At 47.0% G+C, this 26993-nt stretch overlaps 1 protein-coding gene across 7 annotated transcripts in view; it reads left to right on the forward strand.

The window, feature by feature from the left end:
• The first annotated feature begins 247 nt into the window (after positions 1 to 247).
• The window catches only part of MBD5 (methyl-CpG binding domain protein 5), a 218460-nt gene continuing 191714 nt past the window's right edge, over positions 248 to 26993 (forward strand). For 3 of the 7 annotated variants that reach the window (XM_064154746.1, XM_064154763.1, XM_064154767.1), the window contains exon 1: positions 252 to 758. The gene's annotated coding sequence lies outside the window, so the exon portion shown is untranslated. Of the gene's footprint in view, positions 759 to 26993 lie in introns of all 7 variants that reach the window. The other 4 variants (XM_064154768.1, XM_064154776.1, XM_064154783.1 and 1 more) reach the window with 2 other exon arrangements.

Below are 26993 nucleotides of genomic sequence, written 5' to 3' on the forward strand. Positions count from 1 at the left end.
CCCAGGCACCCAGCCCCTCCCCTCCCGCCGCTCCCTCACCTGCGGCGGCGGCGGCGGCCGCCCGGCGCGTGCCAGCCCAGCGCGCGCCCGCCCCGCGGCCCTGCTCCCGCCAGCCCGCGCGCCCGCCGCCCCGCGCCGCCCCGCCCCCCACGTGACCGCCGCCTCCTCCCCGCTACTTCCGCCGCGGCCGCCCCCGGCGCTTCCTTCCGGCCCGCGGCGGATCTGCTGCCGGGTGCGCGCAGGGCCCTCTGGGAAGTCCCGTCCCTCCCTCTCCGCCCCCCCGCGGCCTCCCGAGCTGCCCCGGGGCGCATGCGCAGTGGCTGCCTCCCCTCTTCCTCCCCGGCAGCGCCGGAGCCCCAGCCGCCGGAGCAGCAGCAGCTGATGATGAGCGCGGGGGGGGGCGGGGGGCCCGTTATTTATACCGTTAAAGGGACAGGCCGCTAATTCTGCTCCGCATCGGCGCGGGGGCGGGGGGCCGCTGCCAGGCGCCCCGAGTTTCTCCCCCACCCCCCGAGCCCCGACGGAGGAACCAGGGGAGTTTCTTCTCCACCTACCCCCCCCCCACCTCGCTCCGCAGCCGTCGGTGGAGGGAGAGCGAAGGCGAGAGGCGGCCCCGGCGGGAGGCACCTCAGCGGGGGAGCGGCAGGCAGTTGGGCAGCCCCCACCCCCCGCGCTCCCCTCCTCCCCCTTTATTACCCTTTGTGTGCGTCTCCGCCTGCGCCGCTCCGGGGCCGGCCGGGCGCCGGGGGGCCGTTGAGGTGAGTGCGGGGCGGCGGCGGGGCCGGGGGGGGTGAGGGGAGCGGCGGTGGCGGTAGCGGCGGGGCCGCCTGCTTGTTTACCTCAGGGAGGGAGCGGGGGGGCCGGCGCTCGGCCGCGCTGGGCCGCGGGCGGCGGGGAGGGGGCGCCGGGTGCCCGCCTGTCACTTTCTGCCCCCCCTGCTCTAAGCACCGGGGGCTCCCTTCCCCCCTATCCCCTGGCAGAGTCCTGCCGGAGCTTTGTTGTCGCCGCGGCGCGGGGGGATGCTCCGGCCCTGGCCGCGCTCCTCTCCCCGTCGCCCCCGGGGGCTGTTTCTCCTGGCCCCCTTCCCGCAGCCTCTGGCCGGGGATTTTGGGGGTGATGTCGGCGGGCCCTGTGCTGAAGGCGCGGTGTTGTGAGGAAAGTTCGGGGTGGCTGCGGTAGGTGCTAAGCCCCGGTTCGTCCCAAAAGTGTTGTTTGCTTGGCCGCGGTAGGGAATTGAGTGGCTGGAATAAGGGCAGGGTGCTGGGGAGCCCTTGAGATTTGCTCCCTAGATGGGGCTCCGTGCGGTGGCTTCAGGCCGTTGTCGGAGTTACTACACCCCTGCGGCTGTGCAGGCCCCGCTGGTACAAAGAGCCGCTGGCGAGCTGAACTTCCAGGGGTAGTCCAGGAGCTGGGCTTCCGAGGAGCGTCAGCGTCCGTGAGGTGGGATTCGGTGGTGTGCGTTTGATAGCGGGACGTGGTTATCGGCGGTGGCTATATTTGGGCAAGGGTTTGCTCAAACGCGACTTGCCGTGAGCTGTTTTTCCATGGCCTTCAGCTGGGAAGGCCAAATGTCTCCATCCACGCTCACGGTGTTACCGGTTTGTGGGGTCAGGTAGCGCTGGTAGGCTTGGTCTGACCGTTTTTCTTCGACTTACTCCAAGGCAAGCTGGGTGTCAAAATGTCTGAAGCAGGTTGAAACAGGAGGAAGCAAACTTAATGCCTAACTCTAGGAAATATTGGAAGAAGCCTTCTGGAGACGTGGGAGACTCCAGAAGCGGGAGTTTGGGCGTTAGTGCCACGTTGAATTCAGAGTCCTTTACCTAAGGTGGATGTTCAAATCGCCGCTGTCTGCTGTTTTCTGGAGCTTGATGATGCCCTCCATCGTTTGGGAAAGGTGGTTTGAGTGCTGAGTTTTCAGTGCTGTGGAGCATGCTGCGCCATGGAGTAAGCCATGAGTATGTACTTCGGTGGGGCACCAGGGTTGAACGGTGATGGGCAGAGAGTGTGTGTCGGCTCTGCGTCCTGCTGGAAGGGTACCCACCAGAAAGAGCTTTGCTGTCTCCCGTTTCTGACCTGTACACGAGTGTCCTGTGCCAAGCAGTGGGGTTGTGGTCAAACTGGAAAGAGTTTGAGAGAGCCATCATTTGATGGGGTGGAAACGAGATGACTTTGCTCTTAAACGTGAGAAAAGCACACGATAATCATCATCAGAATGGATAGACACACATCAAAAGCTTTACATGTGTGGTTCTCGTTTTAGTTAGCTCACTCCAGGCAGGAATTGGGTAGCAAAAGGCTTTCCAGGAGTAAAGGACACAATTTTCCTTACTTTTTTTTTTCTTCTTTCCCAATGGCAATGCTTCCTTTCTCCAACTGAGACATCATTGGTCTACTTTTGTTTGTACATGGAAACCTAGAGCAGCTTCAGGATTGCTCTCCCCGTGTACGTAGAGCTGCAGATCTGCCTGCAACTTCGATGGCCTGCAGTTGAGGAGATGTTTTATCCATGATGGGGGTTTAACACTTTAATTTCCTTGTGGGTTAGTGTTAAAAATAGGTATGATTAGATTTAATGTGATTGCTTAGTAAAATACCCTAACAGAATTCCAAAGGTGGGCAGGATAATTCAGGGTCTTCTCTTACTTTAAATCCTAAAGATAAAATTGCTAATAAAATCTTGATTTCCTTATGGCCTCCACCTCCTGCAGCCAAGTCTGTGCTGGAAAGACAGCTCTTGGTGTGGGGGGATTGGGTAGGGAATGTGCCCTCTAAGCATCCACTGGTGGGGATGGGATTCTGAGCTGTGTCAGGAGTTTCCTGCAGCACACAAAGGGTCTGATCTGGGACTTCTGGCCACTGTCACAACAGCCTTCTAAGAACAGAAAAAATTGACTCAACCTGTGTGAAGGCGTTATCAGGAGCTGTAACTGAAGGGCAGTACAGTTTTGTTAGGGCTTTGGAGCCAAAAATAATATTAAGCTGAAAGAGGGCAGATTTAAACTGGAGATTAGGAGGAATTTTCTGACAGTGAGAGTGGCAAGACACTGGGACAGGTTGCTCAGGGAAGCTGTGCGTGCCTCCTCCCTGGAGGTGTTCAGGGGTTGGTTGGACAGGGCCTTGAGCAGCCTGGTTTAGCAAAAGGTGGGGGGGTGGGTGAGGAGGGTGTTGGGACCAAATAATCTTTAGGGTTTCTTCCACTCCAGGCTATTCTATGATTATTTTCATGTATTCCAGGTCAGTGGCTTCCCAGACTCTAGGTGAGAGAGATTGTTTTTGGTTAGTGAGGAACCCAGCATGGCAAAATATAGGCTGTGCTAGACTTAAAGAGGCTGCCTTAGATTTTAACAGCCTTTCCTTGGAGTTTGCTGCCTGACCTTCCTTTTGTAGATGAACATGTGAGTTTCTGGTTAGTCGAGGTAGGCGGATGTTTGAGGAGAATCTTTATGATGCAATACTTCCAGTGATTTAAGTTTGCTTTGCAGTCCTTTCATTCTTCTTTGGCTGTGGAGAGATTAGTCTTCCTCCTCGTTAAAAAGCACTGCAGATCTTGGCATAAATAACAAGTCCACTCAAAAATGGAATGCTTTGGGTTTCAGCTGGATTATTTCAGTCCGTTTGGCGGTGGAGTCCTTCTTTTTTCCTCTGCTGTTACTCATGGCACTTCTTTCTGTGGGGCATATCAGTGATTTGAATATAATCCATACCTAGAAAATCAGTTTCTGAATTAGCAGCGAGTGCTTATTGTGGATGTTCCTTCTGGCAAGCAGTTGACCAGGTGGGTGGCCCCTTGTGCCCATCTGGAGCCCTGCTAATGTCAGCGTGTCTTTCTATGGGCTTAAGAGACCACATGCACAAAGCAGCTTGCAGGAGAAGAATCTCTTCTATTAATGGCCCAGGACACAAAATTTGAAAGTGATTGAGCTGCCTTTCCCAACATGTTCTTAAAATGAGGAGCTTGGTTTCTTCTGCTGGGGTTATTCAGATGTTTGGGGGCTTGGTTTTGTTTGGTTGGATGTTTTTTAAGGGCCTAATATTGGTTTCTAGTTTGTGCCGGTGGAAGTAGGAAGTTAACAGCGATTTTTACCAATAAAAAGATTCAGGACACATTCTTAATGCTCTTATGTCATTAAAGACCTGCTTATTCTTTTTAAGAGTGATTTTTAATGCTTGAAACCACAGGTTCTCACTGGCTTTTCTTTGTCATTATTTTTGGAGCTATTAAGTGGAATAAGGCTGCCTTAGTCAGTTTCAGATAGGCCTGCACAGGAACCAAAGCCTTGTGTGAGGAAGAAAGTTTTGGAAGAGCATTGAAGACAGATAAAAGTAAAAGCACCCTGAAAGCTGTGGAACTAGAGCTAAAGCAAGTGGGATGCTAATAAAAAGCAGCAGTTAAGAAATTAAGAAGTGCTGACTCCTTTCCTCTCTTCAAATTCCAAGTTCTTTATTATACCTTTTTTGTTTCTTTTGTTGATGAAGCCTCTTAAAAAGGAGTTCAGACTTTGCACTGTTTTTAAACTGAGGTAGAATTTGTTCAAGTCAGTTAGGCTGCAAGGTTCTGAAGTGTGTGAGTAGGTAGGAATATGTGTTTAGCTGCATACACAATATATGTGTGTAGAATCAGAGAACAGTTTTGGTTGGAAAAGACTCATAAGATTATGCAGTCCAACCATTCTCTATCTCTGCCAAGGCTGCTGCTAACCCATGTCCCTCAGCACATCTCTGCCTCTTTGAAACGCCTCCAGGGATGGGAATTCAGCTGCCCCCTAGGAATCCCCTCTTTCTTGGGGGAAGCCTGTTTCAGTGTTTGAGACCCTAGTCAGTTTCTTCTAATGTCCAATCTAAGCCTGCCCTGGTCCAGATTGAGGCTGTTTGAGGTCTTCCAGAAAAGACTGGATGAGGCACTTAGTGCCATGGTCTAGTTGACTGGATAGGGCTGGGTGCTAGGTTGGACTGGCTGAGCTTGGAGGTCTCTTCCAACCTGGTTGATTCTATCATTCTATGTTTCCTCTTGTCCTGTTACTTCTTGGAGAGAAAGTGACTGACCCCCACCTGTCTCCATTCTCCTTTCAGGGAGTTGTAGAGAGCCAGAAGGTCTCCCTTCAGCATCCTTTTTTCTAGGCTGAACAATTCCAGTTCCCTCAGCTGGTTCTCACTAGATGTGTTCTCTAGACCCTTCACCAGCTTTGTTGCCTTTTTCTGGACCCACTCCAGAGACAAGAATATTAAAAAGTATGAAAAACAGATCATTTAATCACTTAAAAGTTGAAATGGAAGTGAAGTATTGCTCCAAAGATCTGCGTTTGGAGCCTTTTTACCTCCCAAGTTGTTTGGATTTGGCACCTAGCAGCAGGAGTCGGTCATTACTGTGAGGTGGCTATTCATAGACCTTTGTGCAATGAGCTGATCATCTCAGTTTGACTGCATTTTGACAGGTGTTCCCATCACAGAAATCTCCATCGATTCCCATCCTTCCCATGGGATTGACTGGGAAACAAGCTGTGGAGAATGGCTTTGAGTGTTTTGTTGAGCTGGAGCTAGGAACATTGTAGAGGGCAATATGGATGCCCAAGACATTTGTCTCTTTAGATTGTTTCTAAGATGTTGAGATACTAGAACGTGTCCAGAGAAGGGTGATGAGGCTGGTGAGAGGCCTGGAGCAGAGCCCTGTGAGGAGAGGCTGAGGGAGCTGGGGGTGTGCAGCCTGCAGAAGAGGAGGCTCAGGGCAGAGCTCATTGCTGTCTGCAGCTGCCTGAAGGGAGGCTTTAGCCAGGTGGGGTTGGGCTCTGCTGCCAGGCAAGCAGCAACAGAAGAAGGGGACACAGTGTCACGTTGTGGTGGGGGAGGTCTAGGCTGGATGTTAGGAGGAAGTTGTTGTCAGAGAGAGTGATTGGCATTGGAATGGGCTGCCCAGGGAGGTGGTGGAGTCGCTGTCCCTGGAGGTGTTGAAGCCAAGCCTGGATGAGGCACTTGGTGCCATGGTCTGATTGACTGGCTAGGGCTGGGTGCTAGGTTGAACTGGATGAGCTTGGAGATCTCTTCCAGCCTGCTTGATTATATGATTCTCTTTCTGGAGCTTTAAATTTCCTTTAATAATCAAATAGTAAAATGTCTGGAAATTATTTTTGAGGCTTCTAATAACTTTATTGAAGCAGATAAAGGATTTCACTTATTGCTCTCATCAAATTCTTCAGCATGCTGTTTTCATTTTTATTTTACACCTCCTACAGAAAATATTTTCAAATAAACTAAGCAAATAGCATTAAAAACATCATTATTCCAATATCTGGTAACTAAGACTTCTGGAAAAATTACTTCAATTACATTAATCCCATAGGTGGTGATGGTGTAGCCCTGGATTAAAACCCCCTAAATCTATTGTCATAATTTGATCTTAGTCTCTGTTTTCAGTGATGTTAAATCCACAAGTTCTTGGTGCCTTACTGAAGGAGGAGTAATCTGAAATGTAAACAGCATCTTAAAGATTAGGGCCCTTGGTTTGCAGCATCAGTAGCGTGGCCTGGCTAAGACAAATTCCCAAGTGAGGGAAGCAGAACAGTTGTCAATTGTTTGCCCAGCAGATCCTGTTGGATCAAGTGGCGATATTCTCAACATTTAGATAACGAGAGGCTTGCAGCAGCATTGGCTTCCACTCTGCTGCCAAAGGAAACAAAAATGCAGGCTAAGTTAGGAGAAAAGAAGTTGACCAAAGAGAAGGTAGGCTGAGTTATCATCACTAGAGATAGTCCGATTTTGTTGTTTTCCATTCCTGCTGCCTAATGCTTCAGAAACGTGTAAATTACATTTTGATTTGCCAGTTTTAGGTTTGTCTTTTAAACTCTGCTAGATCAGTGCCAGCATGTTATTTAGGATTAGCTGTTGTGACAAGCCCCAGTCTTTATAAAAACGTGTCAAAGATTTGGGTTTGACTTCATCCTTTAAGTTTTTCCCTCTATCCTTTATGTGTGTTTTTGTGTATTTAGGTGTGCACAGCCATGCACGTGTCTATATGCACACATATGATGACCCCCTCTAGAATCAGTACAAATTTCATGTGTTTTAGTAGCATTCAAGCTGTAACATTGACAGCACCAACCAGCTGGCTTTGGGTGACAGGACACTGGAACAGGCTGCCCAGGAGAGTTATGGAGACTCTCTCTCTGGAGATGCTCAAAACTCACCTGGATGCGTTCCTGTGTGGTCTGCTCTAGGTGATGCTGTTCTGGCAGGGAGGGTTGGACTCGATGGTATTTCGAGGTCCCTTCCAGCCCCTGTGATTCTGTGATATTTTGATTGTGTTTGCACCTAATCTACTCTTATATACATACTAAATTTGTTTCGTTTTTACTTTTAAGACTCATGTAATAAAGACTTATATATCCATTTAATTTTGTTATATATATATATATATGGAAGCTGTTGATCTAAGGAGGTAATTTTTATTTGTTTTCTATGTTTGTAGAAGGTGAGCACAAAAGTTTTGACTGGATGCTCTTGTCCAACCCCCAAATGAAGGGAAAAAATTTTTAGTCTCTGCTATTTTTGTAAGAAAACAGTGCAAAAGTGGACAAATGACATCACTGATTAAAGAAACAAAGTAGTCAGAGATCTGTAGCACGCTGATTTCCTTGAGAACAGAACTTCCTTTTGTCTTTTGGGGGCTTGGGGGTAGAAGGGAGGATACATTGCTTCTTCCTGATCTTTGCCGGGAAGAAGCTTGCCTAAAGCAAGTTTCTGAGGAGGCTGAGTTGGTACAGACTGGTGATGCAATGTGGTTTTGTTGCATTGCTCTGGAGCGTGGCTGCTGGAAACGTGCAATTTAAGATCTGCAGATGTTTCAAAGCTCAGGAACTTGTCGTGAAGCATTTTGAAGTCTTAAGAGAAGAAGCCTTTGGAAAGACATTTTGTTTTGCAAGCATTTGTTTTCAAGTTTTCTGGCTTTGTCTGTTGCCTTGAAGGATGAGCCCCTGTTTCTCAAGGATAGTCCCTTTGAAAAGTGAGCTGTTCTCCTCAGATGACTCCCATTCAGCCTATCTTAGGAAAGGTTAGGCTCTCTTAAGATACTCTTTCAAGATATTTTTCCTCCTTTAACATTCTGTCACCCAGGAGTTCTTGCCGAAGGGATTCTTGGCCGTTTGAGAAGCTGTAATCTGGTTAAAAGGTTTGTTTATGCTTCCCATCTCTGTTCTGCTGATGGTATTAGAGCGCGGGCCGGAGCCAGGCAGCTCACTGTTTATAGCACTCAAACTTCAATTAAAGCTGCAGCCTTCGCTTTACTGAATATCAATATGGTCATGGCAGCTGCAAATAATTGCAGAAGGGAGGAAAGTAGAGTGGTAGGCTGTGATTTTTCTCCATCTCAATAAATTCACTTGTTCTTTTCGTATTTAGAGTCCTGCATACACTTTCAGAAGTGAAGGAAGTTGTCTGTGAAAGACAGAGGTCTATATTTGGGACTGTGTTTTAGAGGCAAAACATTCATTGAGTTCCGTGGAAGTCCTGTCCTAAACAAGGCTTCAGACATTCAGGGAATGGTTTGGGTTGGAAAGGACCTTGAAGGTCATCTAGTTCCAATCCCTCTGCCATGGGCAGAGACATCTTCCAGTAGACCAGGCTAATCGAGGTCTCGCTCAGCCTGGCCTTGAACACCCTCCCCCCGCTCAGGGAGGGGACATGCACAGCTTCTCTGGGCAACCTATTCCAGTGTCTCACCACTCTCACTGTGAGGATTTCTTCCTAATGTCCAGTCTAAATCAAGCTTTTATCATTCCCCCCTCATCCTGTCACTACAAACCCTTGTAAAAAGTCCCTCCCCTCCTTTCTTGTACCCTTCAGGTACTGGAAGGCTGCTTTAAGGTCTCCCTGAAGCCCTCCCTTCTCCAGACTGAACAGCTCCAACTCTCTCAGCCAGTTTCCATAGAGGAGGTTATGTTTCTCTGTATTGCAGCAGCTACCCAAATTCTTCTACCTGTCATCCAAACTCAAAGTACAACCAACTTCTCTCTACTAACCTAACTGAAACGTTGAGGGCTGCGAAGTCTCATTTTCTCAGGACAGCAAGAATGTGCTATATTTAGTGGACAATAACTCAAGAATTTCTGTGTTTAAAAAAAAAAAAAAAAACCAAAAATCAAATGTGAACCAATAACAAAGTTCTCAATACTTTTATACTTCAGCTGGCGTTTGGGTTTATGGATTATGTATTGGAAAATAAAGCAAACTGTTGGAGCGTGGTTTCCCTTGAAGTCTGCCGTGGTGTTATTAAGTAATAAAGCACCCATGTGTCTGTGGGCCATCTGAACTCCAGCAGCAAACCATATCTGGCCTGTAGGCTATTGGTTGCTCACCTCTGTTTTAAAATTAGTCAAATCATTTGCAGCGTGATTCATTTCTAAAAATGACTTGTCCATCTGTGCCGAGCTCACGAGCTATAAAGTTGCACTGCTGCCTGCCCTGCTCTTGGTGTTTCTTCTGAAAGTTCAATTACTCCTGAAGCATCTTTGTTGTAGCTTTTGTCTCACGCTTTGGCCAAGTTGTTTTCCTTTGATAAATGGCTTAGGCATGAAATTTGGGCTATTAAAATCACCTTTCATGGCGGCGTTACGATGTTTGGGGCTGCCAATAAAATCTGGGTCCTCTTGATATTTCGTTATTAAAAATCTATATATGAAATCTTTACACTAAGGAAACAAATAAAGGGTCTGCTCTGTTTTCACTGATGTCAGTGCTAAAATATTTATTAACTTCCTTGGGTGCTGGATCAAGCCCTAAAGCTGAATTTTTCATGAGCTCTAACTTCACAAAGGTCTTGGGGAACGTGCAGTTCGGACCGTGTAAAGGTGGCAAGAGCTGCTGGTTGGGCAGCTTCTTAACCAGCTAATGTGTGGATTCCTTGGGGATCACTTGACTTGGTCAGCTTTCTGCTGCTCTTTTCCCTGTGCTCATTTTCTTAAATGCTTCACAGTTGGGTTCAAACTGGCAGAGGGGAGATTTAAACTACGTGTTAGGAAGAAACTCTTTCCAGTGAGGGTGGTGAGACGCTGGAACAGGTTGCCTAGGGAGGCTGTGGATCACAGAAGCACAGAATGTGATCTTTGATCACATTCTGTGCTTCTGTGATCCACAGACTCCCTGGAGGTGTTCAGGGCCAGGTTGGATGAGACCTTGAGTAACCTGTTCTAGAGGGAGCTTTCCCTGCCCATGGCGAGGGGTTGGAACTAGATGATGTTTGAGGTCTTTTCCAACCTAAACCATTCTATGGTAGTCATAGAATCAGTTTGGTAGCAAAAGATCTGTAGTATCATGGAGTCCAGCCATTATCTACTTAGCAAGTCTGGTGCTAAACTGTGTTCCTCAGCACCACGTCTTTGTGTCTTTTAAATGTCTCCAGGGATGGGGATTCAACTGGGGAGCCTGTTCCAAGCTTTGAGAACCCCTGCAGTGAAGAATTTTCTTCTAATATCCAACCTAAACCTCCACTGGTGAAACTTGAGGATGTTTTCTCTTGTCCTGTCACTTGTTACTAGAGAGAACAGACTGACCCCCACTTCACTCCAACCTCTTTCAGGGAGTTGTAGAGATCCAGGAGGTCTCCCTTCAGCCTCACTTACTCCAGACTGAACAGTCCTAGTTTCCTCAGCTGCTTCTCACCAGCCCTGTTCTCTAGACCCTTCACCAGCTTAGCCTTTCTCTGGACTCACTCCACCCCTTCGATGTCCTCTTTGGAGTGAGGGGCCCGAAACTAAACCCAGGACTCAAGGTGTGGCCTCACCAGTGCTAAATACAGGGGGAAAATCACTTTCCTGTTCCTGCTGGCCACATTATTCCTCGTCCAATCCAAGAGATATTTCCCTACTCCAGGCCTTCTTACCTAAGCTCAGAGTTCTGTGAAGAATCTGCAGGCACGTGGTGAGGTAGTACTTAACGAGCATATCCCTGGAACTAAAACATAAACAGCAAGTTAAAAGCTAATAATTTTGAGCTCTTGTTTTTTTTCCATGTGAAAGGACCTTATAAATACTTAATGCAAGTAAAGATATTCCTGTGTGTTGGATCTACACTGTTTTTCTTTTAATAACTCTCAGAGCACTAAGTGTGGTTCTGTCAGAGAATGAATATATAAACTTTGTAAGACCTGTGTATAATTTTTTTTCCTTCTATTTGAAAAGATTTAATCAACTTTTTTCAGTTGCTGAGCTATGCTGAATAAAAATAAGCTCCACTTTATTCAGGCTTTTTGGGGAGGTTAATCAACCTGAGGCTCACTTGCACCATAGTGGAACTGTTGAAAGTATCCAGCTCTAATATTTAGTATTATTGCAGCTAGGAAAGCAGTTTAAAAAGAGTTCATCTTCAGCTTTTGCCAATTATTGCAAATAATTATAATGCACTGGAGTTTATTTATGGCATCTAAGTCTGGAATGTTTCTGAGCCTCCCTTAAAGGAAAAATGGAATTCTTTTTAGTTTGTTTTGGCAGATACTAGGTCCAAATTAATGTGTACTAGATGACAATGTTCATTAAAATGGTGGTGGATGTGACTTTAGTCATTGTTTAGCAACTGACAGATGTGGAAAATATCTTAAAGCATCTCCAGTTTTTATTGACTTAAAGCTCTTTGTAGAAACTTCTGCTTCAATTCTAGTTTTTACTCTCGAGATTTCTGTGTTCAGTTTTGAGTAACACAGTGTAAGACATTGAGGTCCTGGAGGATGTCCCGAGGAGGACAGCAAGGCTGGTGTGGAGTATTCAAGGCATGGCATACTAAGAGAGGCTGAGGAAGCTGGGATTGTTTAGTGTGGAGAAGAGGAGGCTGAGGAGAGACCTTGTTGCTCTCTACAACACCCTGAAAGGAGGCTGGAGTGAGGTGGGGTTGGTCTCTTCTCCCTAGCATCGGGTGATAAATCGAGAGGAAATGACCTGAAATTGTGCCAGGAGAGGTTTGGGCTGGACACAAGGAACAATTTCTTTGCTGCAAGAGAGGTCAGGCACTTGCACAGGCTGCCCAGGGAGATGGTGGAGTCACCATCCCTGGAGATGTTTAAGAAAGATGTAGATGTGGTACTTCAGGATATAGTTTAGTGATCATGCTAGCTGGGTTATGGCTGGACTCAATGATCTTAAAGGTTGAATGTGCTAAGGTAGGGTCTGAATGGTCAGTTTGTGTACTAGAGGTCTCCAGGGACAGGGGGCATTTTAGGATTAGGTTCAATGAATCTGTTATGTTCATCAGAAATTTGCAAATAATTACTGCTTTTTTAATCTCTGCCTTAATCCTGCCCAGTGTAATCCCTAGTTGCTCCATCCTCTATTTGCATAGATTCTCCAGTTGTTTACTTTTCCTTGGCTCACTTCATTTTACCCTAATGGAAATACCCAAGAACTTAGAAACTGTTAGCTGGTCAAAGAAGGTATATTTACTGCTTAGCTTGGAGGTGTTTTTCTGTATGTCAGTGTTGCAGTGAGTTTGGAATGCCTCAAATAAACGTGGAACTTCAGAGGATGCACCACTAGGTAGAAATCCTTCTATTTTTGTGCAAACAAAGCATGGTGAAGCTTGCTTCACTGGAGAGGCAGGTTCCCTGAGGCTGCAAGGTGCTGCCTGTGGATAAGTCTTCTTGCTATTTGCTGTGGTGTTCAACATTAGATACACTTATTTTAAGGGGAGGTGGTGTTTTGCTCTCTGTAAGAGAAAGGAGGATTGTAACTGAAAGTCTGTGGTGTGAGAGTAGGAAGGAAGCCTGTAGTGAGACGTTAGGAAGCAGCAGGCTTTACGGAGAGGGACTGGTGGTCATGAGCAGAGCAGAGTAGGGGGGTGTGAGTGGCAGCAGGGAGGGAAGGGAGGCCAAGGCAGGGTTTCACAGAGTCGTGGTTTGGTAGGGGTTGGAAGGGAACTCTGGAGGTCGTTGAGTCCCACTGTTCTGCCAAGGCAGGTTGACCTGAAGGTTACACAGGAACATGTCCAGGTGGGTTTTGAATGTCTCCAGAGATGGAGACTCCACCACCTCTTTAGGCAGCCAGCTCCAGTGCTCTGTCACCCTTAAATTAAGGAAGCTCCTCCTCATGTTTTAATGGAACTTCTTATGGTCAATTTTGTGCCAGTTACCCCTTGTCTTGTCACTGGGCACCACTGAAAGCAGGCTGGTCCCATCCTCCTGATGCCCACCCTTTAAATACTGGTCAGCATTGAAGAGATCCCCTTCAGTCTGCTCTTCCAGACTCAAAAGCCTCAATTCTCTCAGCCTTTCCCCATCAGAGAGATGTTCCAGTCCCCTCAGCATCTTTGTAGCCCTTTGCTGTACCCTCTCCAGCTAGTCCCTGTCCTCCTTGAACCGGGGAGCCCAGAACTGGCCCCAGTGATACAGATGTGGCCTGTTGGAGGAGGGTTGAAGACTGGGGGTGGTGTGTGTGGGGGTGATCGGGGCTATAATAAAAATTGGGAGACATTTAAAGAGCAGAGGCCATGTGGTTGTGCAGTAAGTACTTGCCATGACAAAGAGGAGGAGATCTGGAAACAGATGGGATAGGGAGGTGGTGACTATGGAAAAAACCCTGTTAGCCTAACCAAAGACACAAATGTGAAGCTTCACAACTTAAATTTTCATAGTATCAGTTAGAAAGTGCTGCTTCATCACAGGCTTTACACAGAAAGAGAGTCTCAGGATGATCTGAAAATGGCAATGGACATCCAGATACTGTCAGGCATGTAAAGAATTTCCTAATACTGCCACTGTGGCTGCCTAGACTTGGAAGAGCTTAAAGTTGTTATAGTCTGGATCATCAGGCATATTTGGACACCAAGCCCCACTGCTTCCAAATGATAGCTGCTATCAGTAGAAAAAAAGTGCTTAAATATCTCTGGGGACTTTGGCCTAGATGTTTAGGTTTCCAGGAGTTGAAGTCTCCAGGCAACTGAATACACGACCTGAGTTCAGCTTTTTCTTCTTTGTCCTACTTCACTACTGTCTGTTGGCCGAGAGCTCCACATTGGAGGACGTGATGGGGGGATTCTGCCATTCCCATGGCATGAACAACTCTCTTTGCCTGAGACCTAGCTGTTTTAAGTCTTCATTAGCACAAGCACCCTCCTTGCATTCAGCAAAGGGTGCCTGCAATGCTCTGCGTGCCTCCTCGGCCTCGCCATTATTTTGTTTACTTTGACTCTATTCCTTCTTCCTCCTCTCTTGAGTCAACAATTCTAATCCTCTGCTGAACATGCAAGGCTTCCTTCTTATTTATAGCTGAACCTTCCCTTTTTTTTTCTCTCTCTCTTTTCTTTTTGGTAATATAACCTTTTTGCCATCAGCTGACCAGCGCTGAGAGCAGTATTCCTAGTGAGGGGAAACCACTGATTTCTATGGATTATTCTAATCCAACGTCAGGCAAGCAAAGTCAGAAAATAGTTCAACTACCTAATGATTCAGAAATGCAGAAGTGTTGCCAAAATTGTTAGCATTTGTTAGCTTTACACTCCAACAAATGCATTCTGGTGGAGAATTTAACTTCTTTGTTTTAACTCCTCTCTTTGGAGTTTTGAGGCTCTGAATTTTATTCCACAAAACCAGAAGCATGTGGGTTGCAATTAATAGAAACAGGAAGAATTGAAAATATGAAAATTGTCCTCTTTTTTTCCCCATTTTCCTTCACAGATAAATATTTCTAGACTTGTACATAATCACAAACATTCTTTGACTGAATACAGCCAGAAAAGGGATTTTTTTTTTCTTTCATTGAAGGCCAACTTTAACATGATCATCAATAAGTTTGCAGATGACACCAAGCCAGGAGCAGGTGTGGATCTGTTGGAGGGTAGGAGAGCCCTGCAGAGGGACCTGGAAAGGCTGGGTGGGTGGACAGAGGCCAATGGGATGAGATTGAACAAGGCCAAGTGCAGGGTTCTACACTTTGGCCACAACAACCCCAAGCATCTCTACAGGCTGGGGACAGAGTGGCTGAGAGCAGCCAGGCAGAGAGGGAGCTGGGGGTGCTGGTAGAGAGGAGCTGAAGATGAGGCAGCAGTGTGCCCAGGTGGGCAGCAGAGCCAATGGCATCCTGGGCTGGCTCAGGAGCAGTGTGGCCAGCAGCACAAGGGAGGTTCTTCTGCCCCTGTGCTCAGCACTGCTCAGGCCACACCTTGAGTGCTGTGTCCAGTTCTGGGCTCCTCAATTCAAGAGAGATGTTGAAGTACTGGAAGGTGTCCAGAGAAGGGCAACAAAGCTGGTGAGGGGCCTGGAGCAGAGCCCTGTGAGGAGAGGCTGAGGGAGCTGGGGGTGTGCAGCCTGCAGAAGAGGAGGCTCAGGGCAGACCTCACTGCTGTGGGGTTGGTCTCTTCTGCCAGGCAAGCAGCACCAGAAGAAGAGGACAGAGTCTCAAGTTGTGCCAGGGATGTCTAGGCTGGATGTTAGGAGGAAGTTCTTCCCAGAGTTCTACCCAGGGAGGTGGTGGAGTTGCCGTCCCTAGAAGTGTTCAAGCAGAGACTGGACTGGACTTAGTGCCACAGTCTGGTTAATTGGCTAGGGCTGGGTGATAGATTGGACTGGATCATCTTGGAGGTGTCTTCCAACTTGGCTGATTCTGTGATTTAGAATTTTCCATTTAAAGATAATGGTCTGAAGTGTGGCTTATGCCACAGTAAATAAATTCACTACACCTTAGTGGGGAGAGGAGTATCTCTGTGATAACATCCGTTCCTTTGAGTTTTGAATGCTTAAGGGTCTCAACAGAAATAGGAACAATGTAGTTTTGAGGAACCTGAGCAAAAGTAGGAACCAGATGTGTTGGCTTTATAAGCAGTAAGTGGTCTGCATGGTAAGAGTTATCCTCTGATCTCTTTGAATTCAGTGTCTGACTAAATCATTTTATGTGCCTCTTCTGGCCAACGTTTCCCTCTGTGTTTGTCAGTCACAACTGGAGCTTGGGTATTCCTGTACTACAGAACAATAGGAATAATGAGGGATTTATGGGTTTGTTGGGTTGTTTTTTCATGGACTTCTGTGAAAATTATTTTGGATCTGATACAAGGGGGTATTTTTTTTTTTTTTTGCCTAGTCCAATAAGGAAAAAAGGGAAAGTGGTAATTGAGGCTGAAGAGTAGAAAAGACTTCTTATAAATGAGAAGAAATTTGATTTCTAAATTTAATTTCTATTGGATAGCTTAAATTTGAATTGTTGAAGCTACAGCTTGGCTACAAGGGAATATTTTTGCACTTAGAAGAAATTAACTTAATTCTTTCTTTCCTTTGTCTCTTCAAAACTTGAAAAACAAACCCAAAAGGCAAGCCCCAAACCTGCCTGAAAATGCTTCAAGTCATGTTTTTCTGTAAACTGCAGCAGCTCTAAAAAGTTGTTTTAAATATTCTCCTGCAGTTCTGCCAGAAATAAAAAAACCCAAACCAAGAAAAAGAGATTCATTCAATCAGCTGAAATGAAATTATCTGCAGACTAGCAATGACTTACTTGTGGATTTTCCCCATGATTCAGCATTTGGTAGAAAATATGCTCATAAATATTTGCTCTAAGTTAGAAAACCAGATTTGAGAGGATTTGGGGTTTCCTTTGTAATACACAGGTCAATTGACTATTTGACTTCAGATCAGTTAGGGGGAATTTAACCAAGTGAGAAGGCCTCTTCTGCATGCAATCTAAATACGTGCTCAGCAGCTGGGTTGATCTTTGACCATCCTTCCTGTTGGATGTTTTTCTCACTACTATCATCTACAACATTTTGGAATCAAACTTATTTTGGGTATAGATGAGGAAAAGAATAAACTTAAGTACAATGACAGGATGAATTAAATAGGAAATACATGGAGATATTAAATGTCTGCTGGCTTCATCTTCATTTATAACCAGGGAGTGTTGCATTGCTTTGACATGACTTGTAGCATGACACTTTTTAGTTTTGAGGTAGGAAAGTCTTTTCTGCATAGAAAAGTAACAGTCAGGCATTCTGTCACCTAGTAATGTATGATTTTATTTTGGGTATTATATATTGTCATTTGGTGCTACCATTATAATATTCACCAATTGCACTGGATTGGAAAGGACCTTCAAAGGTTATCTTGTCCAATCTCCCTGCAGTCAGCAGGGACACCTCCAACCAAATCAGGCAGCCCATGGCCACATCAAGTCTGATCTTGAATGTTTCCAGGGATGGGGCCTCAACCACATCTCTAGGCAACCTGTTCCAGTCTTTCACCATCCTCATTGTGCAGAACTTCCTCCTGATGTCCAACCGAAATCTCCCCTGCTCCAGTTGTAAGCCATTGTCCCTCATCCTGCTGCTAACAGTAGTTTCAAACAGTCCCTCTGTAGCCTTTCTAAAGGTCTTCTTTAGATACTGAAATATAACACTAAGGTCTTCTCATATGCTTCCCTTCTCCAGGCTGAACAGCTCCAGTTCTTTCAGCCTGTCTTCATAGGAGATGTGCTGCAGCCCCTTGATGGTCTTCGTGGTCCCCTCCAGCAGGTCCATGTTTCTCTTGCATCAAGAGCTGGACAGATGTTAAATATTAATTAAATATTAACATATTTTTTGTAAAAAACATTTGAAGTGGTGTCTGGACAGAAGAGTGTATTTCTGTAGAGAAGAAAATCTCACTCCTCTTGCTGAACAGTGTGTATGTGTGTGTTGAGGCTGCTTCATTTGGTGTTATCGGCATCGCTGCCCTTCGAGGTGGATGGCACCTGTACCTCCCTGAGACAGCTCCAAGGAGTGGAGTGTGGCATATTTTGCTCTGTGCAGGAGAAGAAGTAGTTTATGACTTGGGCAAAACATTCTCCCCATTTCTGCAGAGACTTGTGTGTTCGGTGTCCAAAGCCTTTTTCATAACTACAGCTATGGAATACCTAAGGCTATTCAATTCATCTTTTCAAGGGCAAAGGAGGGCTTTTTTTTCCTTTTCTTTTCTTTTTCTTTCTTTGATTAAATTTTTGGAGAAAGGGAACTGCCAGAACGAAGTTTATGGTTTTTCCTTTGTTGAACTGACACTCCATAAAATGTTATTTTAGCAGATTCGGTACAAGAAAGGAGAAAACGTTGGACTACAAGTAGGGCACAGGAGCTGTAGGTTATTAAATCCTTTCAAGGAGAAAAGGAAGTAGTTCACTGTGCTCACAGAGGTTCCTGTGTCAGCAGTTGAGTAGCCTGGAAGAGATTATCTTCAACCAACAGTAGGTGAGGAAGGACAGGATGTGAAGGGAGCACTAAACTACCAACTTGAAGGAAATTGGAGGGGATTAGCCTGCTTCAAAAGTGGGTTTGCTTTGGGTGTCTTCCTGCTCTCCAGTTCTTGAGCTGCAGTGCAAGAAAGAGTTTTGTGCACACAGATTAAAAAATGAATGCCAGTATCTTGAAATAGACATTTTTAATAGGCTTCTGGCTGCCTTTTTTCTTTTGTTTTGAGTGATTTCACCATTAAGGAGAAATGATAGCAACACAACAGATAAACCGGAGCACTTAAACACTTCACAGGCATGTCTGATTTGGAGGTGTATTTTTCCTCCCCATGCTGCTATCCATGTATCTGTTTTGGGGGTGTGCTTTTCCTCCCAGTGCTTCTGTCCACATGTCTGTTTTGGGGGTGTGCTTTTCCTCCCAGTGCTTCTGTCCACATGTCTGTTTTGGGGGTGTGCTTTTCCTCCCAGTGCTTCTGTCCACATACCTGTTTTGGGGGTGTGCTTTTCGTCCCAGTGCTTCTGTCCACATGTCTGTTTTGGGGGTGTGCTTTTCCTCCCAGCGCTTCTGTCCACATGGCTGTTTTTGGGGTGTGCTTTTCGTCCCAGTGCTTCTGTCCACATGTCTGTTTTGGGGGTGTGCTTTTCCTCCCAGTGCTTCTGTCCACATACCTGTTTTGGGGGTGTGCTTTTCGTCCCAGTGCTTCTGTCCACATGTCTGTTTTGGGGGTGTGCTTTTCGTCCCAGTGCTTCTGTCCACATGTCTGTTTTGGGGGTGTGCTTTTCCTCCCAGTGCTTCTGTCCACATGTCTGTTTTGGGGGTGTGCTTTTCCTCCCAGTGCTTCTGTCCACATACCTGTTTTGGGGGTGTGCTTTTCGTCCCAGTGCTTCTGTCCACATGTCTGTTTTGGGGGTGTGCTTTTCGTCCCAGTGCTTCTGTCCACATGTCTGTTTTGGGGGTGTGCTTTTCCTCCCAGTGCTTCTGTCCACATACCTGTTTTGGGGGTGTGCTTTTCGTCCCAGTGCTTCTGTCCACATGTCTGTTTTGGGGGTGTGCTTTTCCTCCCAGCGCTTCTGTCCACATGTCTGTTTTGGGGGTGTGCTTTTCCTCCCAGCGCTTCTGTCCACATGGCTGTTTTTGGGGTGTGCTTTTCGTCCCAGTGCTTCTGTCCACATGTCTGTTTTGGGGGTGTGCTTTTCCTCCCAGTGCTTCTGTCCACATGTCTGTTTTGGGGGTGTGCTTTTCCTCCCAGTGCTTCTGTCCACATGTCTGTTTTGGGGGTGTGCTTTTCCTCCCAGTGCTTCTGTCCACATGTCTGTTTTGGGGGTGTGCTTTTCGTCCCAGTGCTTCTGTCCACATGTCTGTTTTGGGGGTATGCTTTTCCTCCCCATGCTTCTATCCACATACCTGGTTTGGGGGTGTGCTTTTCCTCCCTATACATGCTGCTATCGACATCTCTGCACTTTTCCCTGAGAACTGGCCCCTCTCTTGAGAGCACAAGGGAGTATTAATAGAATTAGTTAAGGGTCATTTGATCAAAAGGTTCGTGTCCTAACCTATCAGCTCAGCTCTGTGTGGCAGGTGAGTTGGGCATTTCAGCTTGTGTATCACTCCACCTGTGGCACTGGTGTTCTGCTTCACACCCCACTGAGGTTTCTCAGCTGGATTTTACTTTGTCTCCAGCAGTGAATTTGTCAAGAGGACATCAACATTTCTAAAGAACCTCTATTAGCTGTCCTCCCAACCCTGTGATTGGTAATGCTTCTGGCACGTAGGCTGGAGAAAGCGGGGTGTGTACCCATTGAAGAGTGGGGCAGGTGGAGCCAGGGAAGCCGTGCTGAAGCCATCGAGTGGGTGAGATCAGTCCTGCCCGTGCCAGTTGAGACTTGTGTTAGGCTTGCACGTAGCCTGGGCATAATCCTTTACTCAGATGCCATTCTCACAGAAAACTGCTTGTTATTATAGGTGCCTGGGACTGGCCTGGCTAGGTGCTTGGCTGCTAACGACCCTCTCTGATAAAGAGCATGTAATAATGTGCAGAATATGCCTGGGCACACATGGAGCCCATTCAGAGCCCAGCACCTTGGCAGTGCTGTCTGCAGCCCAGATGTGTGTAGCTGCATCTTGCAGTTGCACCTCATTGCTGCTAACTTCAAGTCCTCCCTGCTGTAGCCAGCCTGTGAGTTATTACACTGTGAAAGATGCTCTTTGGCCTCCAGAAGGCCTCTCGTTTGCCATCACCTTTTTTAAGCTGAGGTACAGAAGATTTGGTTACGTTCTTCACTCGTGCTTTTTGCCAGCTAGTGCCAAACCCCATTTGTGCTGCTGTAGGATGGGCTTCATCTGCTCAGGGATGAACAGTGAGAGTGGTGAAACACTGGAACAAGCTGCCAAGAGATGTGGTTGAAGCCGTGTCCCTGGAGACATTCCAGATCAGATTTGATATGGCCTTGGGCTGCCTATGTTGGAGGCATCTCTGCTGATTGCAAAGGGACTCAAAAAGATGACCTTTGAGGGTCCTTTCCAACCCAGTGCAGTCTGTGAATCTGAACTCTTTCTACAGGTTGCAGCTAGAAGTGTGAAGAGAGTGGCAGACAGGTTTCTACCAACCCATTCTGACTTGTAGGAGGTACTGGCTCCTCTCAGAGGGGAGTTGAAATGGCAGGCTGGAGAGCTCTGTAACTTCTGTAGCTGGCTTCTGATGCAAGGCAGTTGAAAGGAGCTGAAATCTCACAGATATGAATACCTGAGGACTTTTATAGTGGAACTTTTCTGTGAGTACACCACTTGTCCTTTGTCCTGCCAGTGAAACAAGAAATACTCCAACAACCTGAAAGCAAGTGAACATTATCCAGACTGCAACAGTTTGGGAATCGCACTGTGTGTGTTGGGAATTTGTCATTTCTGCAGTTGTGGAGGTGCTCATTAGAGAGATCACAGTCAACACACAGTTGAATGGCAAATAGAACAAATGTATCTTGAGTGCTGGCTGGATTTGGGGAGGATGGTCTGCCCTGGCTTAGTAGAGTCATAGAATCAGCCAGGTTGGAAGAGACCTCCAAGATCATCCAGCCCAACCTAGCACCCAGCCTTAGACAATCAACCAGACCATGGCACTAAGTGCCTCATCCAGGCTTTGCTTCAACACCTACAGGGACGGTGCCTCCACCACCTCCCTGGGCAGCCCATTCCAATGCCAATCACTCTCTCTGACAACAACTTCCTCCTAACATCCAACCTAGACCTCCCTTGGCACAACTTGAGACTGTGTCCCCTTCTTCTGTTGCTGGTTTCCGGGCAGAAGAGACCAACCCCACCTGGCTACAGCCTCCCTTTAGGGAGCTGCAGACAGCAATGAGCTCTGCCCTGAGCCTCCTCTTCTGCAGGCTTCACACCCCCAGCTCCCTCAGCCTCTCCTCACAGGGCTGTGCTCCAGGCCTCTGCTCAGCTTCGTTGCCCAGAACTGGACGCAGCACTCAAGGTGTGGGCTGAGCAGTGCTGAGTGCAGGGGCAGAAGAACCTCCCTTGTCCTACTGGCCACACTGTTCCTGCTGGTCAGGCAGTTTCATTTGTGGCTGGCAAGGAGTACAACTACAACTTCACCCAACCAGGAAGACCTAGCATTGATGTATTTAAGCTGTGGTATTTGGTTCTGGTGTCTCCATCATAAGAAGGACACAGAGCTGTTGGAGCAAGTCCAGAGGAGGGTCACGAAGATGATTCAAGTGCTGCAGCAGGCTGAGGGAGTTGGGATTGTTTGGCCTGAAAAAGAGAAGGCTCTGGGAGGAGATCTTAGAGCTGCCTTCCACTACCTACAGGGATCCTACAGGAAGGCTGAAGAGGGGCTTTTCAGAAGAATGTCTAGAGACAAAACAATGGTTTGAGGCTGAGGGAGAATAGATTTAGACCAAATCTTAGGAAGAAGTTTGTCAGTACAACAGTGGTGAGAGTCTGAAACAGTTTGGCTACGGAGGTTGTGGATGTCTCCTCCCTGGGGGTGTTCAAGGCCAGGCTGCATGAGACCTGGGGCAGCTGAGTCTCATTGAGGTGTCCATGCCCATGGCAGGGATGTTGGAGTAGCTGATCTCTAAGGTCTCTTCCAACCTAATCTGTGCTGTGGTTCTATGATACTCCTGTTTCTGCCCAGCAATGTTTTTAAGAGGAGTATTTCAGTGCTGTTTCACAAGGTTTGCCCACTTTGCACTTGGGTGATTACCACAGGGTTCCTAGCGGGTCTGTGCTGTAATTGCAATGCTGACAGTTACAGAGTGCTGTGTACTTCCTACTTCGAGCCCCAAAGCTGCCCTTTGGCTGCTGGTGGATGCAGTGAGATCTGTGCTGCTGTGTCATGCTGTGCTCTGCACCGCAGAAAGTGTCTGTGCAATTGTTACAGTCTGAAGTGGGCAGAAGATGCTGATGCGTGCAGGCACATCTCAAATGGGCACAGCTACCCAAGTATGGGATAGAATCGTAGAGCTAACTTGTGGCCTCTCTGTGCATCTATGAACTTCAAATATTCATCTTAGTGGTAAAGTTCAGAGACTCACAGAAGGGTTTGGGTTGAAAAGAACCCCAAAGATCATCTATTTGCAAGCCCCTTGTCGGTCGGAGGGACACCTCCTACTATATGGGGTTGCTCAGGGCCCCATCCAGTCTGGCTTTAAACACTTCCAAGCTTGGATCCTCCACAACTTCTCTGGGCATCCTGTTCCAGTGCTTCATCACCTACATTGGGAAGATTTCCTTCCTAATGTCTCATCTAAATCCATCTTCTTTCAGTCCAAAGCCATTACACTTCATCCTGCCACTCCATGCCTGTGTACAAAGTCTCCCTCCTCTAGCCCACTCCAAATACTGGAGAGCTGCTGTAAGGTGTCCCCAGAGCCTTCTCTTCTCCAGGCTGTACAGCCCCAACTGTCTCAGCCTTTCTCCATAGGAGAAGTGCTTCAGTCCTTGGATTATCTTCATGGCCTCCTCTGCACTCACTGTAACATTGCAAGGGGGAGAGGAGCACTGCTTTAGGTTGATGTCTTTGCCCTGTGTAGAAGCAGAAAGCCCCTTGTGATGACAAGGGGAATGTGCTCTTCTCCGCACAGCCTTCGGTTTGTTTGGCACTGCCGAGTTTGATTGCAGTTCCCTGCTGCTTCTTTTCCAGAAAAGCCAGTTAAAATAGAACAAGCATTAAGCTTAGCAGAAGTACACAGAAAAGAATCCCAGTGTCTTGTCCACTGAGAAGTTTGGAGTTAGAAGAACGTAGTAAACCAGAAATGGGTGTGAAATTTGGCCCAAGGAGTCCAGAGGAGTGACTTTTTCTGCAGGGAGACTTCCACTAGTTTATATATCCTGCAGCTTTTCTAACACAGATAAAAGGGCCCAGATCAATGATACAATCTACCAATTTAGACCTTAGGTTCTATTTTTAAGTAAGTGATAGCTTAAATTTTTTGCTGTAGGGGTTTGGAAGCATCTTGTGAAGGAACATTTGTCCTCTGACCATTTTGGATTATAAAACCAGAACAAATAGGGAAGAGGTTGCATACTGCACTTAGAAAATACCAATCTGAGCAGAACAATAGGAGGCTTTTTTATCTCCCAACTGATTCTTCCCTCCTCCCCCACCAGAAGGAATAAATGAACAAAGAGTTCAGCTGAGCTGAGACACCACCAGAAGCAGAAAAGGTGAAAAGCCACAACCAGTGGAGGGCAGCCGAAAAGGGAGGGTCATAAATGATTTGTTGTGTGGAGCACAGGTTGTTAATGCTGTTAATGATTGAACTGTTGATGGGGGATTACAAAGGGTTAGTAAACTGCTCTGCTGGGGAATTTCACTGGCTCTGAGGCCTTCCAGTACCTGAAAGGGGCCTTTGAGAAAGCTGGGAAGGACTTTTTACAAGGGCCCATAGTGGTAGGGTGAGAGGGAATAGGGTGAAGCTTGAGGAGGAGAGACTTAAACTGGAGATTAGGAAGAAATTATCAACAGTGAGGGTGGTGAGACACTGGAACAGAATGCCCAGGGAGGTTTTGGATGTCTCCTCCCTGGAGGTGTTCAAGACCAGTTTAGATGAGGCCTTTAACAGAGTTTGGTCTGGTGGAAGTTGTCCTTGTGCATGGCAGAGGCTGATCTTCAAGGTCCCTTCTAACCCAAACATTCTATGAATCTATGAAATGAGTAACCCTGAAGCTAGCAGGGTGCCAAACTGGGACTCAGAGCTTTACCAGCAGAAGTCATTCTCCCTGCTGAAGCTCACCACACCTGGCAAAGCTGCCCAGAGTGAGGAGCCCAAACCCAGATGGCTTGAGGGTGGCTCTTCACTTATTTCAGTGACTGGCCATACTCAGAGCAGCTGGGACGCTCCTGCCACGTTAATAACTACATAGCACTATTAAGTTACCAGTGTGATAGAGTTACAAGGAGGTGGTAGTTTACAGAAATATGCAGCAATACTTGTTAGACCTGCAGATCTAGTTTGGGGGTTGGGGAGGGTTTGAGTTTTTGTTTTCTAGGGGGTTTTAATTAATGCAAACTTCCTAAAATCAACTGATTAGTTTTATGTATTTGTTACTTGCCCTTGCTTGGAGCCCCTCTCTAAGTTGCTTCAAGGAGGATCAGGGAAATAGTGTTGCCATTAACTGCCTAGTGAAAGGATAAGAGGAAGTGGCCTCAAGTTACACCAGGGAGGGTTTAGGTTGGACAGTAGAAAAGTCTTCTTTGCTGGAAGGCTTCCCCTACACTGGAACAGGCTGCTGAAGAAGGTGGTTGAATCCTCCATCCCCAGAAGTCTTTCAGAGACACAGAGGTGTGATGCTGAGGGCCATGGTTTAGCACTAGCCCTGGCAGAGTTAGAGAATGGTTGGGCTGGATGATTTGAAAGGTCCTTTTCAACCAAGATGACTCGAATACTTTTGCAATTAAACACATCCAAGCTGTTAGTTGTGAGATCCCTCCTCAGTGTAATATTATGGTTTAAAAACTGGAAATCACTTCCCCTGTTTTACCCCATCCTAATAAACATTACAGCTGCCACTTAGTTGCAGTCCTGGCTGCTTCTCTTCCGATTGTTCTTGAGGCTGCCTGACTCACAGTCTTAGGTTGTGTCCCTGCAGGTGGTGACCTTAAGGAAGACTCAGAGGAGTACTGTGGTTGGTTCTGTGTTGTGTTTTACTGTTCCAGTCTGAAATCATGCTGCTCCTGTTCATAAACATCTCATGCAGGATCTGATCACAAGATCTATATTTAGAAATCAGGGAGGAACCTTTCCAACTCTCTGTAGTAGAGATGGGAAGAGGAGGAGTATCCAAGCTTGTCCTTTCACCACAGAAGAGGCTTTTTGGTTTCTAGGAAGGAATTTGGTGTTGTACAACAGTATGATCAGCCTGCACCTGTCTGTGCTTTAGTACATGCATATTCCTGATGGTTTCTCCCAAAGTCTCAGACTTGTTAATGCAGAAAGACCTTGGAATCCCTGTGGACACCAAGTTGTCCATGGGCCAGCGATGTGCCCTTGTGGTCAGGAGGGCCATTGGTATCCTGGGATGCATCAGGAAAAGTGTGTCCAACAGGTCTAGGAGTGTTCTCCTCCCCCTCTACTCTGCCCTGGTGAGACCACACCTGGAATTCTGTGTTCAGTCTTGGACTCCCCAGTTCAAGAGAGACAGGGACCTGATGGAGGAGTCCAGTGGAGGCAATGGGAGTGATGAGGAGACTGGAGTATCTCTCCTGTGAAGAAGGCTGAGACCTGAAGCTGTTTAGTCTTGAGAAGGGAGGGCTGAGAGGGGATCTTGTCAAGATCTATAAATATCTGAGGGGTGGGTGTCAAGATGAGTTTAAACTATCAGAGGGGATATTAAAACTAGATGTTAGGAAAGGGCTTTTATCCAGTGAAGGTGGTGAGACACTGGCACAGGTTGCCCAGGGAAGTTGTGGATGCTCCCTCCCTAGAGGTGTTCAAGGCCAGGTTGGATGAGGCCTTGAGTGACCTGTTCTAGTGGGAGGTGTCCCTACCAATGGCAGTGGGTTGGAACTGGGTGAGCTTTGAGGTCCCTTCCAACCTAGACCATTCTGTGATTCTATGAAGGTTCCAGGCTCTCTTTGGTCATGCTCAGTAATGGGACAAAGGACAGTATGTATGAGCTGGAACCCAGAAACTTCCACCTCAACACACAGAGAAACTTCTTTACTGTGGGGGTGCTGGAGCCCTGGAGCAGACTGCCCAGATAGGTTGTGGAGTCTCCTCTGGAGCCTTTCTAAACCTGCTCAGATGCATTCCTGCGTGACCTGCTCTAGGTGATCCTGCTTTGGCAGCGGGGTTGGACTAGAGATGATCTCTGGAGGTCTCTTCCAACTCCTAACATACTGTGATTCTATGATCTTTACTCTTACTTGGACAGGTTCTTCTCAATGTCCAGCTGTAGAACAGACCACTGTAGTTCAGCTGATTCATGGAGGTCATCCAAAACGGTGCAAAAGTTGCATGGAAGCAGTGCCTGGTTGCAGCATTGGAAGATTAGGAGAGCAATGGCTACGAGGACAATTAGGGGACAGGAGGGCATGGCTTATGAGGAGAGGCTGAGGGACCTTTTAGTCTGGAGAAAAGAAGACTTAGAGGGGATTTGATCGATGTTTGTAAGTATCTGAAGGCTGCCAGGATGGGGGGGTACAGGCTTTTTTAGTTGCTCCCTGGGATGGGACAAGGAGCAATGGGTGTAAGTTGCAGCAAAAGAGGTTCTTTCTCAACACAAGGGGGAACTTCTTCACTGTAAGGGTCCCAGAGCACTGGCACAGGCTGCCCAGAGAGGCTGTGGAGTCTCCTTCTCTGGAGCCT

Source organism: Pogoniulus pusillus, chromosome 2, assembly GCF_015220805.1.
Source record: "Pogoniulus pusillus isolate bPogPus1 chromosome 2, bPogPus1.pri, whole genome shotgun sequence".
NCBI classification, from domain to species: Eukaryota; Metazoa; Chordata; class Aves; order Piciformes; family Lybiidae; genus Pogoniulus; species Pogoniulus pusillus.